Source organism: Nannospalax galili, unplaced genomic scaffold (assembly GCF_000622305.1).
Source record: "Nannospalax galili isolate Female #2095 unplaced genomic scaffold, S.galili_v1.0 scaffold2127, whole genome shotgun sequence".
In the NCBI taxonomy this organism is placed as follows: domain Eukaryota; kingdom Metazoa; phylum Chordata; class Mammalia; order Rodentia; family Spalacidae; genus Nannospalax; species Nannospalax galili.
Window position 1 is genome coordinate 195,655 of NW_008356163.1, and position 17,973 is coordinate 213,627.

The 17,973-nt window shown below is 32.8% G+C and overlaps 1 pseudogene; it reads right to left on the minus strand.

Annotated features, from left to right (window-relative positions):
* Positions 1–7,699: 7,699 nt before the first annotated feature.
* LOC103750942 lies at positions 7,700–8,644 on the minus strand (annotated as a pseudogene).
* Between the last annotated feature and the right edge of the window lie 9,329 nt (positions 8,645–17,973).

Consider the following 17,973-nt stretch of genomic DNA (forward strand, 5'->3'; position numbering starts at 1 on the left):
ATTTATTTTTAATTCATTTTTTTGAGACAGGGTCTCCCTGTAGCCCCAGATGACCAGGAACTCACTATGTAGACCAGGGTGGCCTTGATCTCACAGAGATCTGCTTGCCCCTAGCTCCCAATTGCTGGGATTCAAGGTGTGTGAGACCACAACCGTGATATTATATTTTTTTCTAATGCCTTTCTTTAGTATTTCTAGTTTTTATCAGTTTTAATAGGCTCTATATCCATGTACAATCATTACTAAAACTTAAAAATAAGTCATCTAGTTCCACAAAATGTTTTTTAATTCCAAATTCTCTTTTCATTTCAATGTAAGATGTATGTAATCAATAATCATTATTTTTGTTTCAGTTTTAAGCTATGTAATAAGGAATCTCTGAGTTGTTTATTTTATTCTCTAGGAAATTTTTTAAACAAGAATGTACATGTTGTATTTATTATATAACGAAAGCATGCTCCAGAATACCTATCTATGATTATATCAAATCAACCACCTTCTCAAAATTTGGTTTACTGCTGTCTTAACTTATTCCATTTAGTCTTTTTTCTAATATGTCTCTCCATATCTCTCTCTCTCTCTGTCTCTCTGTTTGTATGTGTGTATGCATGCATATAAATATGTATTCATGCTAATGTTCTATTTGTTTCACAATTTTCTTATGTCTGAAAATATATTAATTTTTGTATAGTCACTACATTTTGTGTGAAACACATAACATGCTGTTGAACTAAATTTATTCACTAATTTACTGGATAAGATACTAATAAAATAAAATCCTTACTATACATGAATAATCTCCAAATTATAATCAGAAATGTTTCTAACTGAACTTCAGATTTATTTTAGTTGCATAGTAAGCTTGCACATGCATCTTGGTGCATGGTCAGTAGGTGTTTGGGAGTAAGGAATTCTATGACTTTTTCTGATTAATTCACGTGTAAGCATCATGTAATTATTTTGAGGATGAGCTATATTTTAATCATTTTATGTGGTAAATGTTTAGAAAATCAATTGTACATACTCCTTACAAAAAGGGGAGAATCTATGATGATTTTCTGAGAGTAGTCATTTTGGAGAATGACCATGGTGTGACTTCAACACTTATGAAATATAGATTTACTTTGTCTCCTACAATTTTAAAAGAAAAAGGTCACTTTGAATATTCAAGCTACTCCATAAGTATATAATACTCTTAATTAAAATTGATGCTAGTGGTTGTAGCAAAAATGCACAATATGGTGCAGAGAAGCAAGAGCAGAGACTGGAGTATCATCTATCAAGAACTAGATTAAAAAAAAACCAATGAATTATTTTGACACAATCACAAAGAGGAAAGAATACATATTTACAAAAAATTTACCCTGATTTTAGCATTAAGAAATCCTGTATGAATAAAATCAAAAACATGGTTTCTAAAAATATACATATTTTGCTTTTTAAGAAAACGTATCAAGAAAAAAAAGCAGAAAATTGATGCACATAGAAAGTTTAGTAACTGAATTTCCCAAAATACTATAATTTTGTAGGGAAATGAATTGCAGAGATATGACTTTAATTTTAAGCTGCACTAAATACTTCTCTCATTGCACTGCATTCTAATGCTATAAATGTGCTGTATTTGTATACAATTTCAATTTAATGAAGAGAGTATTAGAGGAAAACATGATAAACAATCAAGGAAGCATTTGAATACTAACAGGACAGGATATAAACCAATTCAGTAGTATCCTTTCTCTACTTTGTTAATTACTTCTATAAAATTGAATGGAAATCTCCAGATTTTACATCTATAAAATATTTAAATATATCTTAAATTTGTATTAAGTGTTTAATGAATCTTTAGATTTAAAGGATGATGATGAAAACATTGATGACCACCATCCTTGTTATGTAGGCTTTATATTTAATAATCTGCTTACTTTCTGCTCTCATGTGATCACTTATATTATATTCATATAAAACCACATATACTTGTAAAGATAAACTTGTATTAGACACAAAATGAAAATGGAAAAATAAAAAATTTTAAGGTCATGGAATTTACTTTATTTGAAGCAGATGCTATCTGTCCTCTCAAATGTCTCATACTATAAGAACTAATAATATACTCTAAGTTCTAACTAATCTCTACCCTGGGAATTAACTGCTTTTGCACTTCACCCTCTAATTGAATGAATTCTGTTTACCACTGAAGGAAGTTGGCACAACAAAATACTGTCTTAGAAAAAGCATATTTTTAATAATGTCACACAGGCACATCCAATGTACTTAACCAAATTCAACTCCAATTCCCTCTCCTCCAATTCCTCTCCTATCACCCCCTTCACTCTTTTCTCTCAGCTTCATGTGCTTTCTTTTGCACACATGATGTTCAGGGTGCTGCCGGTGTGCGTGTGTGTAGGACCATCTACTACAGCACGGTTCCCTCTTCGGAGCCACATCCTGTAAGAAAACTGATTCTCCCTTTCCCAATAGCTTCTCAGTTTGTGGTCACTTTGTAAGTCTTCCCATATTTATGCTGGGCTTTTGGCTGACTTTGTCTTGTGTTCGCCTTGTGTGTGCAGACCTGGCCTTGAGTGGATGCAGTCACTGCCACTGTCAGCTTAGCATGCAAAAGCCAGGTATGTTTTGCTTCATACTACCACTTCACCATCCTGTCTTTCTTGACTATTTCTGAGACTTGGGAGGATGGGATATGATACGGATGTGGAGCTGAGCACTCCACAGTCTCTTGTTCTCTTCATGTTGCCCAGTATGAGTCTCTGCATTCCATTACCATCTACTGCAAAACAAAGACTCTCTAATAGTTGAAATATGTAATAATTTTCTATCAGTTGGTCAGCCTCTCTACCCTTTACATAATCATTGTTATTGGACCATTGAAAATACCAGTGTATCAAGACTACATATTACTTACAATTTTGATGAGCTTAATATAATACAGAATATGTTTCCTTAACTGTGTTGTTTGACAATGCCACATTATAACTATGCCGTAATAAAAAAAAAAAAAAAAGCCTGACTCTTGGCACCCATATTAAGGCCAAAAGTGGACACAAAGAACTGAGAATCTTTCCCTCAGATCTCTCACAGAACTCTGTTCTGTAGCAATAACTTACTTGTTTTATTGAAGACAATTTATCCTGAATGAATGCATAACTAACAGATTGACTTATCAACCAGAGAAGTTTGCCCATCTTGATCCCTAGACCTAAACCAACACTCACAGAAGCAATCATAAATAGATGTCCCAATTTTTTCTCATTGTTTGCAATGAGTTAAGTACTGTTTACAAGGTTTAATTTGTAAGCATATATGCATAAACTCATGCATTATATTTCTAATTTCCTTATTTATTTATATTTTATGTGTATGAGTGTATGCTGTGCATTTATGCAAGTGTACTAGTGTCATACAGTGCCCATGGAGGTCAGAAGAGGATGCTGGGTCCCCTGGAACTGGAGTTACAGATGGTTGTTAGCAGCCTTGTAGGTACTGGGATTTGAACCTAGATCTTACACATATTATTTTTAATGTATTATTTTTAATTTCAAAGAAAAGGAGTATCATGAGGTATTAAGGCCACATAACCAGTTCACAAGAAGGGCACATGGCTTGGTGTGTTTTTCTTCATTATAAATAACATTATTTTTTATTTGTAAGGTTAGGTAATAGTAATTTTTCCAGAGTACATACATATTGTAAAAGTCACCCCATATTGAAAATAAAAATAATTATATTTTCCTTTCATTAAAAAAATGATGTCAGAGTATCAGAACTGTTCAGGCAGGTATGTGCCCTTCATCTTTAGTCTTCGTGCTCCATGTCCACATGTTCATTCAGTCCTCTTCATCCTCCGGATTATGAATGTGGAGCAGAGTAATGGACAGTAATAGATGCAGCTGTGATACAGTTTTGTATGTACACAATGGAAATAACACACAGAATTTCTCTACACAATGTTATGCATAATATCATCACTTAAAGAACCTTCTCTGGTGATAATGAAGGGCTGTAATTAATCTACAGACAAAATAATGAGATTATTATTAACAAAGTCATTGTGAGACAGTATAACCTTATTTCTGCTTACCATGATAACAGAAGCTTCTCTCTTACTGCCTATGATTTGTCTAGGAATAGATTCTTGATCTGATAGCTATATCAAGGAGGGAATCCCTTTTGTTATTTGGGTCTTATATCTAATTTGAAGTTGATTGGTTACTTCCATAATCTTTATGTCCCTATTGTACCATGGGATATATTTTTCTAAGGTACTTGCCACTGTAATTTGCAGAGTTCACAGCTGGGAAAAATTAATGATTACTTTTCTCTGCCACTAACATGTATCACACCTTCTAATGCTATGAACAATTGCTCACAGAGATTTATCTTCAACATCAGTGGCATCTTGATTTTTCTATTTGTTGTAAGAGTTGGATAGATAATATCTATAGCAAAAAAATCATGCCTTCCAGCTCTTTTGGGTAATCAAGAGCAATGACAGTAGCTAGCATTGTTTGAGGGTATATAGATTCCCCCTTGTCCGAAAGAGGGAATCATTCATGGCATTAGATTTTTCATTTGTTATTCCATTAAGGCCCTAGAACACTATTATAGGGTAACTATCTTTAAACTCCTTTTATATTGTTGATATCTATATGAGAGAAGTGTCCACAATCAGTTTCAACATCACTCATTCAAAAGGCCTGATGTGTTAGCTATTCATCTTAGCCTTTTTTCTGTCCTACCTTTTCATTCCCCCTGTCATTAAACCCCTCCTATCTACTGTTTCTCTTCTCCATTTATATTACTGCTTTTCTTCCCTTCCCATGAACCAACCATCTGGCACATTATTAGTTTCCTGAACCCAACATATATTCCAATTGGAACAACATTAGCTATTTCTCAACAAAGAAGGTTTTTCTTCTACTAGATGGTGACCAACACAGAAATCCATAGTAAAAGTGGAGAAAAGAAGAGCCCTTTGCATACGCAGTCATAAATAGGGCACCAATGTTGTAACTTATCTGAAAGTTCCAGGATAATTGCAGCAGATCGAGGCATGGTAGATGAATTCAAAGAATCTGTGTTGTCTGGACAACAGAGAGGAGATGTACATAAAACCAGATAGTGCTTAGGACAGCATGCGCAAGGCTTGTGCAAGACCAAGCCAGACAGGGACCCAGCATGGATGGGGGAGGAGAGAAGGATGCCAAATGTAGCTAATAATGTACTAGCAACAAATAGATGCTGGAAAAGGGATAGTGTTTTTTTTCCTCGTGATACCTGGTAGTATGACCAGTCTCCAGGGTCTGTATCCACACCTAGGGGCTCTTGGGACAAATAGACTAGAATCCACAGACTTTAAAAAAATTTATTGAATTTTTGTGTATTTAATACAGAAAATTTCAAACAGTCTTAAACATCTCTATACTCCCATCCCTACTAGCACTATCCCATAGCCCCCTACTGGAGCCCACTGTGTCATCAGTGTCCCTAAATGATTCCCAGTGCAAATCCATCCACTGAGATCTAATCAGGCTCTCTATAGCCTCTCGTTTTGGGAAAATCACCTCTAATTCATTTAGGAAAAATCAGTTGCCAATATTTCTTCAGTAGGGGCCTACTGCTCATTTTCCCAGCAGTATCATAAGAGCAGTCTCCCAGGATTTTTCCAATGAATGAAAAAAAAAAATCTCATGAAATGAGTTGGTTCTCTTTACCTTTGAGTGTAATATTCATTTTCAACAATTTATACATATTTTCAATGTACTGTGATCATAATCCCTTCCGGTATTCAACTTGTTCCTTCCAACTCCTGCTGACCCTCTTCTTCCTAAGAATCATCTTCCTATTGTCATGTCTTCTTTTTAAATCAGTGAGTTTAGCAGGATTGGTTTTATGACAAATGGTAGAGAATTGTTTACTGGAATATAGACAACTTATCAATGGGCACTCCGCACCCAAAATGGCATGCCCTTCCCCAAAATGAGCTTTTAATGTGGAAATTTTGTATTCAACAGATGGAGTATTTTGGTTAAATTGATTGTTGTTCACTTTCCTCAAAAACATCTTTTCAAATATACAATAATTTTAATCACCTTACACAGGGTTGAAAGCATGAAGTCTTGGTTGATAGATGTTACATAACTGTATCAAATTTGATATCCTAAACAACCCAAATTCTTTACTTCACATTTAAATACAAAATGGTTTTTTTTTGTAAATGAGGAGGCATGAAAGAATATTTTTGGAGGCATTTCATGAAGAAATCAAAAGAGTTACATCAAAATAATTTTTTTTACAATAACATCAGGAAACATATATGTTCCAAAAAATTGAGTACAATTTTTCCAAGGTTATGAACTCATAGGAAATTAGTAAAATGTTGCATGACTTGGCTTCCCTATTGGTATTATCATGAAAGAATCCGGCATTGCACAGTGTCACTTACATCAGTATATGAAAATAGTTACTCATGCTTTAAATGTATAAGAGGTACCAGATTTCTTTAACATGCCCCATCAATCTTAACTGATAATTCACTCATTTATTGACTGGGTCAGCAAACATTCATTACTCAGTTATTACTGGCTTCTACAAGTATCTACTGGTTACTTCTGACATGTACAACACTGTGGATTTTAGTATCAATATATTTTCAGAAAAGACAAGTATGGACATTTAGGTAAATAATTACAGTTAGCTTTAAGTTATGGACATGAAATTTTGAAGTCTATTATTTACAGTGAAATTATGAAACACTAATTTTTAAAATTTAGTTTTGCATAAAAATATTTTGTGTCTAGCAGTTTGGGAGGTATAATAGGCTTTTCAGCTTGTGACCACTACTTGAAAGACAGTATGTTTATTGAAGATGAGAAACTGAAAGGAATTTGAACTGAAGAAAACTGTGCTCATGAGGTTTTAAATGAGAATCAGGAACCTTCTGAAAATTGAACACAAGATGCATTATTCATAAAATTTTATTCTAGAAATATTAGTTTATAGCCTGGATAGATGAGTCAGAAGATAACATAACTGGTAGCTCTTGCAGATAACTGGTGTTTGATTCCCTTCACCCACATGGGGGTTAAAAATTGTCTTAAATTCCAATTCCAGGGAATCTGCTGCCCTCCTTCCCCTTCATGAGCACTGCATGCATGTGGTAAATGTAATATATGCAAAAACTCATAAAATAAATAAATAAATAAATAAATAAATAATAAATGTTTCTTTTTAAAATATTGGTTTCATCTGGCATGTTTAAGTGAGGATGAATGCACTACATACTACATGTATCAGTGTCAATTTCAAAAGAAGATTTAAGCTTATTACAATGCATCAAAAACTGAAGTAATAACTTTTTTAAAGTAGGGATGTGGCTTGTCAAAAAAGTGATTGAGGGGCTGGAGAACTGGCTTGGTGGTGAAGAGCTCTGGCTGCTCTTACAGAGGACCTGGGTTCAATTCCCATCACCAACATGGAGGTTAGCATCTGTTCATATCTCCAGTTCCAGGGAATCTGACGCCTTCTTCTGACCTTCACAGGCATTGCACAACATGGGTGCAATTACATTCATGGAGGCAATATACACATACACATAGAATAAAAATAATAAATAAAATGTTTTTTCAATGTTTGAGATGCCGTGAGGTACAAAAGTGACACAGATCTCAGCCAACCCATGGCTCTATTTTACAAGGATTACTTTTCTCAGTGCTCCAATCAACTCCTTGTTTCTAAGACTATATATCATGGGGTTGAACATGGGGGTAACAATGGTGTAGAACAGAGACAGCAGTTTGTCAGTACCTGGAGAATGAGTGGATTTGGGTCTTAAGTATGTAACAGTAGCAGATCCATAAAACAAAACCACCACCAGCAGGTGGGAAGAACAGGTGGAGAAGGCTTTAGCCCGTCCTTGGGTTGTTGGCAACCTCAGGACGGTGACAATGATTTTGCTGTAAGACATAAGCACCAGTATGAATGGAACAGTGCCACCAACCATAACAACCACATAGACAGAGAGTTCGTGCAGTGATGTGTCCCCACAGGCCAGCTTGAGAACAGAGGGTACATCACAAAAGAAGTTGTCTATTCTATTAGAATTGCAGAAGTGCAGAGAGAATATCTGACAGGTTTGCCCAATTTGTACTGGGATACCACTGAGCCAGGAGCCTGCTGCCAGATGAGTGCACTTTGTTGGATTCATGACCAGAGGATATTGCAGAGGGTTGCAGATGGCCACGTAGCGGTCATAGGACATCACAGCAAGGAGGAAAGACTCAGTAGTCCCAAAAATAAGGAAGAAGCACATTTGGAAGGCACAGGCCATTATGGATATGTTTCTATCCTGAGTCCAAATGTTGAACAGAAGTCTAGGGACAGTGACTGTTACATAACAGATTTCTAGAGAAGAAAAATTTGCCAAGAAAAAATACATAGCTTTCTTTAATACAGGTTCTATCCTGGTTATTATTATTATGAGGCAATTTCCAACTAGGATAATAATATAAATAAGGATGAACACCCCAGACAGAAAACCTTGGAGGTTGGGAAGGTCAGAGAAGCCCAGCAGGACAAAGTGAATTACTGCAGAACCATTGTCCTCTGCCTTCATCTCTTCCTACTTCATCTGTGGCAAGAGTTAAATCAGAAACAATTTCAGACTATATGCATTTGTCTTCTCATAAATAATCCAAGGGTATTACACATTCTAATTTACCTCATTATATACAGAAACAAACACACTCTCTTCTATTTCTTTGAAATGTTAACTGCATACATTATCACTAATCATAAATACTTATATACATACTTCTTTTCACCTTACAAGAAATACAGTTTATTTACTAAGATAATATACACTAGTTAAACAAAACTGAAATATGATGTTATGTTTCCAGATTCTTTTTGTAAGATTTCATGTTACTCTCCTCTCCACATTCTGTTTCTATTATCATTATTTAAATTTTATATTAATCTCCAAATAAGTATTTTATATACCCATAGTAATATTTTAGTTATTTGTATTAGAATTTCCGCTATGTTTCTGCTATGATATTTTCATGACATTTTTTTCAGTTTGATGCACACAATAACTATATATTTCCTTCTTCAGAAAAAATAAGTCTAAGTTTTTGCAATATTGCAAAATTGATATTTCTGTTATCATTTCGATATGTCTGCCAAATAGTTTTTAAAGTCAAGAATAAAGAACCTGCTAGTTGCTTCTGTGTAACAGAATTTCAGAAAGCAACTCTCACAAGAATATGAATGCATGGTTACCCATTTATTATATCAAAGAAGTAGCAATGAGAATGTGTGTCTATGTCATAAATAACAAACACATGTTCTCATTGATTTCTTCTTCTTGCTGACATAGTTTATTCCATTTATTGTTCCCCATTACGTGTCTGTGTATTTACCATGCTTGTGAGTGTTTTGAGTAATTATTAATTTCATTTTATTCTTTCCATATAACCAGACCTTGATTATAAATATGTTACATTCTGTTTTATGTGTAACTCATAGCACATTGTTTCACACATATATTTTACTTAAAAAATACTTATAAACCAATGTGTTACTTTCATCTAAATATTTTCTAATATATAAGAAAAGTTTCTGGCTGGAGTGTTGACACAGAGGTTAAGAGTACTGAATGCTCTTGCTGAAGACCCAGGTTCGATTCTCAGAGCAGAGATGGTGGCTAACAACCATCGCAACTCTCTCTCCAGGGAATCCAACACCTTGTGCTGACCTCCGCGGGCATTGCAAAACATGGGTGCACTCGTGCAGGCAATATACTCATATACATAAAATAAAAACAACAAATAAAATATTTGAAAAGAAATAGCTTCTACCTACAATGAAAACTTATACAAGTTGCATATCATGTGTGTATTATGAGTGTGTATTTTCAAATTCAAAGGCAAGTGGTATTTGAAACTTGGTGGATTTATTTTATTCCACTGACTGTTACAAAAGTAATATTTCATATCGATGATTTTGGTAAGAGCTATATTGTATTCATAATGTACGGTAAAAATATGAGATCATAGACACTAACTCAATGTAAGAGCTATGCACATATCAGTTTGCTATGAGTAGTATATATAGTAATCAATCTTCCAAAATTATTAATCAAAATTTTATTTTTTAACCTACTATACTTTAGACAAAAATGTATTACCTATAATATTCAATTATATAATTATACTTATCCTAATTAAATTTGATGCTGCAGTAATATAAAGGATCATAGGGGATAACAGAATACAATTTTTAAAAATCTAAAGTATAACGTCACAGATGTGAGAGGATAGTGTTTGTCAGCACAGACTAGTGAGATTAGGGTCATGAAAGGATGGAGTTGGACTGAGTAAGAGACACTAATATAATTAGTTACAAATTAGAATTCCTGTTCTTTAATGGATACTAAAGTCTAGTTAGTTCTGTTTTTTCATTGCACAATAGTGCCAATAGAAAATTTTATTATATCTTTGGTTAAAAATATAAGTGATAATTTATTTTGTACATATTTACACTTAAAAAATGATACATATCTGAGCAGAAATCTACCTCATTTTGTAATTAACAAATCATTAATGTTCCAAAACATCATGAGGTATTCCATAATTTAATAAAAAAAATGAAAAAGGGAAACAAAGAGGAATAGTTGTCCACAAAGAAAATGTTATAATTGAGTTTATGACTACAAATTATTGTATAGAGAAAATAGTAAGATGTGATTTCAAGTTTAGGGGACCCAAAAAGTCTAATTCTGTGACATTTTAATCATATTTCATCACAACATCATTTCAATTTAATTTAGACACTAAATACACTAAACATGATCAAAAAAAAAAAAACAAGAAACCTCTTTACTATTAAGATTAAATGCGACCCTAGCTCAATCACAGCTGCTTTCTGTATTTTTCAACAGTTCTATAAATTTTTTATTTTCTGAGATTCTCTCTCCAGCCTTGAAAAATGCCACATACCTAAATATGTGCTAAAAATATTAATCTGTTAATGCTAACATTTAAAGGATTTTGGTGAAAACAGTGATAATAATCTTTAATACTTAGGTTTAATATACATCAAATACTCTTCCTTTGGTTTCATGTGATCATTTGGTATTCGTATACATAGAATATAAAGTCTGCCTGAATCACTGTTTTGAATTTTTTTAAATCCATGATTTTATTTTTACATCTCTTGAATTAGTTGTAATTTGCTAATGCTAAACCTACCATATTTTAAAATAGACTTGTATTAGACAACAGTTGTTCATGCTTACCTTTTTAGTAGATGCTAACCAAAATACTTATCTTTTGACTACATTAAACATGCAAAAAGAAAAGATAGTTTAAAGGCCAGCGAAATTGTGTAAAGAAATTTCTAACTGCCTTCTCAAATGATTCTTATTGTCAGAATGAAATATTTATGAACTAACAAGTGTCTACCCTGGGAAAGATTTATTCCCAATGCAATCTTCTAATTGAACTAAACATTGTGGTGTCTGCCACTGTGAAAGTTTGATACAAAACAGAAGTACTACCTGTTATATTTTTTCTGTATCATTTCAACCTATCTTCTTAATAAAAAACTTAAAATTTGATGCCATTAAATTCACACAGAATATTGTTTCAACATATTTCTTATGCATTAAATAAGCTCTTTAAATAATGCAAATAGATAATGTATTGACTTAGAAGGATTTTTTTGTCATTTTGAAGAGAATTGTCAGAATTCTTGTTCTATTTTAGTATCTGTGGGATCATCAGCATGAGTCTGACTGTGCACACATGGTTCTGTCAGACTTCTGAAAAAGGATGGCAGACTTTGGATAGTTTATTATTCAATTCATAGCCTCCAGCCTTACGACAGAAGTTTAAATCCATTTACTCTGTCTTTTCAACTATTTAAGGTTCAATTGGAAGAACTCTTTAATTAGATGCATTGTGTGTCAGCACTATATTTATTGTAATCTACTAACATCAGACTATGCTGATGTTTTGAAAAAAAATTCATTAATTTGCTGTATTGCTGCTCAATTTGTAATATAATCAGAAGAAATAAAATTATAAAAATACAGCATAGTTTTTAAGCTTAAAATTATTATCATGAACAGTTATTCTCCATAAATATTCTCCCTCTGGATACTTTTTACCATGCTTCATTGTACTGTTAATGACTCTTTAAGTAAAAGAAATGGCCAAGAATTCATTTCATTATGATTTTATATACACAGCACTTCATAATAGCCACAATAAAACACATAATCTCCTCTAATGTTAATTTATATTTTTCAAACAGATACTGAGGAACAACTTGAATCCTATAGGTCTTACTAATGTATATCAATATCCATTTCTCACTAACCTGATTAAATTTTATAGCTATCAGTACACTAGATCACAGAACAATAAAACACACCAGCATCTCAAACATGTACAGAGGAGTGCCTTTTCTTTCTATGCATTTCCTATCTACTTATTCATAAATTTGTCACCCAGATTTCCACAAATTTTATATTAACTGAAAGTTATGTAATATGATGCTGAAGAGCTACCTCAGTGTTTAAAAACATTGGCTGCTCTTGTAGAGGATCCAGGTTTAATTCTCAGCAACCATAAGCCACCTAACAATTATCCATAATTCCAGCTCCAGGGAAATCCAACACAACCTTCTGACCTCCATTGGCAATGCAAGGCATGGGCACAGTTACAGACACAGAGGAAATACAATCATATACATAAAATAAAATTAATAAGTAAAATATTAAAATATATATAATATGTATATGTAATATAAACTCTAATTTATGTTTTTTATGGATATAAGGCAAAGTCTATTGGTTATTACATGTCATTATTTATTCATTTGTCTCCATTTTTTTTTCACATAAACAATAAAAAAAATAGATAACAGTGAAAGAACATCTAGTCCTAGGTAAAAGTGGGCTAATCATCTCATATTGATAGCTGCCTTTTCAAAATTATTATAGGTGATAGGCTATGATCTAAAAATGGGGGAAAATACCACCATGAAAATGGGGAAGAAGGTAAAGAAAGCATCTGGAAGTCATAGAGAGTTGGACAGTTTCAGGAAACTGATTACCTCCACCAAAGCTCTTCCTGGTTATTTGGTCATATTTAGATTTTCAAATCTAAAAGTGAGGTATTTATTCACATTGAAACTTTCATATTGATAGAACTGATGCATAGAATCTGTTCCTTTCTTAAATTTGCCTTTATTTAGATAAAATGTTCTTGCTCATCAGTAAGGGAAGACCTTCCAGTGCACACTGAGCTTGGAGTTGTGAATGATTTTATTTCTTCTGGTATTTGGATTTCATGAAGGTTTGATCTTATCATGAAATACTTCAATGTTCAGATAAGTTTATTTTGACTAGTTTATAGAATCCTGTAGGAGTGACTTTTGGAATTAGAATATAATCTATGTAAAAAAATCTTTGAATAAAATTTGCAACTAAAAGTCACTCTTCACAATGTAAACAATCTCACTGAGCAGTATGTGCTCCTTTTGTAACCTAGACATAAGAACTTGAGCCCTCAGGATCACTCCTTTATTCTACCCAAGGTAGTGTATGATGTATGTTTGAATCCTTTACATATAAAACTTGTCATTTCTCATGCAGACAGTGAAAGTAATTAAGTTTGTGTGATATTATAGGGATTAAATGAAAAATTATTTGATAACACAAATATAGATTCTGACTTCTACTTCCCCATTTCATGTCAGAAATACTGTTTCAGAAAAGCAGTGAGTGAAGCCCATGCTCAGGAGACCAGTTACAAGAAAATTGTGAAGGAACAGGTGCCCAGCATTTGGCCTACACTCTTGTCCATAAACAAATACTGAATCAGGTTGTTTTAAAATTTAGCCTTAACCATAACATGGCTTAGACAAGTCATATGTTTCTGTTATGTGTGTGGAAGAGGCCTTCTACTATGCATCCACAGATCAATCCTCAGAGAAGTCCTGCAGGTAACACACTCTTACACGTACAGAAAAATAATAAAAAGTATTGTTTAAAAAGAAGCATTCATTATTGCCTGCAAACTATAAAATTAAATAAAAGGTCAAAAAGCATGAATAATGGAAATTTTATTAAAACTTCAGTCCATGGTAGGAATTTCCTTCCTCATTAACTTATAATCAGTAGAAGTTCAATGGCTTCCCTAGTACATGTAGGACAGTATTTACTCCTGTAGCTTTATGGTGAGTCCTACAGAAAAAAGATGAGTTTAACTAAGCAAAATGCAATATAAAGTGAAAAAAAATGAATGTCCTAATACACTAAAGAGTCACATCAATAAGTGCTAATAATGAAAAGGCTCTATCTTCTTTGTTTGTGAATAAAAAAAGAATGAGATATACATGTACTCAAGTCATTTTAGTGTGAAAAGCAGCAAAATATGATAATATCTATCCTCATGGTCGTTAACAATTGTAGAAAAAATAAGGATATAATCATTTATCTTACAGAAACTTTTCTGTTTTATGCAGGCTGGTAAATTTTCGTACTCTGTTTTCACTGAGAACCTGGCTCTCTGGAAATGGAATTTGGATCTCCATGCACCAATCAAAGTATATTGATCTCAAAATAGCCCCGAAAATTCCTGAGGAAGGTTGAACCCATGACTCAGTGACCAAGAAGAAGATAAAACACCCCAATAGTTAGAATACTATGGTCTTGACAATAGCTAAGTCATAAAATATTGACAACAGAGATGTAAAGATATTTACAGGAAAACCCACTTACAGGATGCTCTATTTTTCAATCAACAATGTGCTGTGATGGGAACCTCCAACTAATGTTTAGTATCTCAGCCTACAAGAAAATTGGAGACTTAATCTTCACATGACCTAAGATGGAAAAAGAAGCAAGCTAAATCCCTCCTTTATCCTAGGAAAGTAGAGAATTTACCTAGCCCCTAAAAACAATAGGGAAATTTTAAATACCTTCAAATTTGTGCAAGCCCTTTAAAAACATTTTGTTTTAATCTAAGGTATTTCATTAGGACTACAAAAACATTTTTTTTTGCTCAGATGTTACTAATTCATATTATACAATTCAAATTCTTATTATGATTTTTTTCAACTATTTCTTGAAATTCTAGCTTTAACCTAATTAACAATTTAACAATTGTTTTTTTGGTCAATTTGTGGTTATAAATCATTGATTTATCACTAAAACTATGAGTAGATATTGCTTAAGAAAGTTCTCACAACAGATGACAAACTTATTTGTTTATAAACATCTCCTGATGTTAAAAAAAATCAGTAAGAGAAACAATTATATGAGAATGAAAATATTTTCAATAAAGTAGGATCTATGTAAGAAGATTAGGGTGGCTGCATGTTCCTAGAATGGAAATATTTAAAAAGGTATTTTGCATAGCTGAATGTTTGAATAATTTTTTTTTATTTTAGGTATGTTAAAGATGAAAGTTGATACATATATAATACGATATATTATGTATAGTCTAAAATTTCTATTCGAGGTTCAAAGAAACCTATATTTAATTCAATGGAGTTATTGATGCAATCTGGCTATATAGTACAGAGGTTGACTTAAAAACATAATTTTATCAAGTTTTATTTAACAATGTATAGTCTTTCTAAATATGACATTACTTAAAAGTACTAGACAGATGTAACTGACCTTTTGGGTGTTCAATAACAATACCTGGACTTCACTCTCCTTTCATAGTGCTTTTAGTTAGTTTAAAATTTATTTTAATTCAGTCTTATATTGTGAATGTATAGCCACCATGCATACAAGTGCACCCATGTCTTGCAATGACTATAAAGTCAGAAGTGAGCATTGAATACCCTGGAATTGGAGTTATAGGTGCCTGTTTTTCATGATGTGGATGCTAGGAAGTGAACCTAGGTCGTCTGCAAGAAATGCTAGTGCTCTTAACCACAAAGTCATATCTCCAGTCTCCATAATACTGATTTCAAAGATAGCATTTAAAACGTGCCATATTTATCCCCATTTTAAATAATTAGGCACCATTTTTGCATTTTTAAATGCAAAAGTTTTCTTCAAAATACAATTTATGTCTCACTTTTGTCAATAATGTATAAATAAGGCAAAGTGTAAGCAGTAAGCATCCAAACACAAACACACACACACACACAGACACACACACACACAGAGAGAGAGACAATATTTTTCAGCCTTCTCCACAAAAGATATAAAACTGTTTTTAAAGGATTACAAACTTCATTTTAAAACTTCATTTAGAGTTTGTCAGTTAAATGTTCTATCCAACAACTTTGAACATATTATCACTCATTTATGTTTTTCCATATGTCTCATAAATTACTATTGTGTTCATCAAAAAAGATAACAGTAATTCTTCTTCATTTTTTTTAAATATCAGGTGGCTTTGACTATCCCTTGGATTTCCTAAAGCAGCTTTCTCTCACATTTTAAAGAAACCACTGATTTAAATTCACCTTATGACCATTAGAGGTAAAAGCAGAATTAGAACAATTTCTGTAGGTGCCTAGATTTATTTATTTATTTTTTATATTTTCCTTTCTCTTATGGCACCTGCTGGATAATAAACTACCTCTTTAATGATGTTATGATGATTATTTTACACAATAAAAATAACTAAAAACACCATTTAACTCAAATCCAGAAAAAAATATTATTCCAATCTACAGACCAAACTAGACCCATCCAACTTACATGTCAAGATCCTGATATTATTTTTTTCTTCCACATTTCTAGGTAATTTCAACTTTCTTTTACAGAATTCAAAAAAATGCAGACATTTACTCATTTAGGGTATCAAGCTTCTTTCCTCTGTGTGGAATTACATTAATCAGTAAACAATTTTGTTTCTTTCATAAATGTACATGTTCATTTGTTTGTTTGTTCATTTTGGTGTTCTTGTTGTTGTTCTGATGGACACTATAAATAGGATTAGAATCTTTACCTGTTACTGAAAAATAACACTGTCTTGAAAGCCCTGAGACAAACATCACCCTGTGAGCAAAACTTTTAGTGGCTCTTTCTGTTTTCAAAAGTTTTCCTAATTATGGAGCTATAGAGATGTCTCAGTGGTTAAGAGCACTGGCTGCTCTTTCAGAGGAGCTGGATTCACTTCCCAGCACCCACGTGACAGCTAAAAACTGACTGCAACTACAGTTCCAGGGGATCTGATGCTCTCTTTGGACCTCTACAAGTAATGCATGACATTGGTGCACTTACATGTATGCAGGCAATACACTCATACACAAAAATAAAAAAATAAAATAAATAAAAACAATAAAAGAACTAATTTTTAAAAGTACCCCCAATTATAGCTCCAATTTATTAACCAACTTTCACTATATGGTCAGGATTATCTGACTATTGTTTAAGTCATTTTTGGGTGAGTATTCAGATTCCTTTTTTATCAGTATTTAATTCTATTCAAATATTCATTGATTGAAGAACTCATCCTGTTATAATTTTAAAGCCTTTGATCCCATAGAGAATTAGCTATCCTCCTCACAGAAGGAAATCATCATGCTGACAGTCTAGATTTTTTTTTTATTCTTCACAGGTTCATCCTAAAATCATTTAGTCTTATTCTGATTGCCAATAGTTGGGTCCCATGATCCCTAGAGAAACCCAAATGTCAAGTCTTTATGTTAATGGACTTGACACATCACAGAAACTCACTTAAATTGTCAAGAACAAATTATACATTAAATAGTTCATTGATTACTTGCAATTTCAGACAATATATTGTGATGATAATTTAGATACCCACCTCTAGCAACACCTCCCCTAATGCCTCCCACCCAATTTAATGTAATATCATATATATATGCATATATATTATACATATATACATGTATGTCCTATTAGGGGAGCAATACCTCCCCTAATGCCTCCCACCCAATTTAATGTCATATATATAT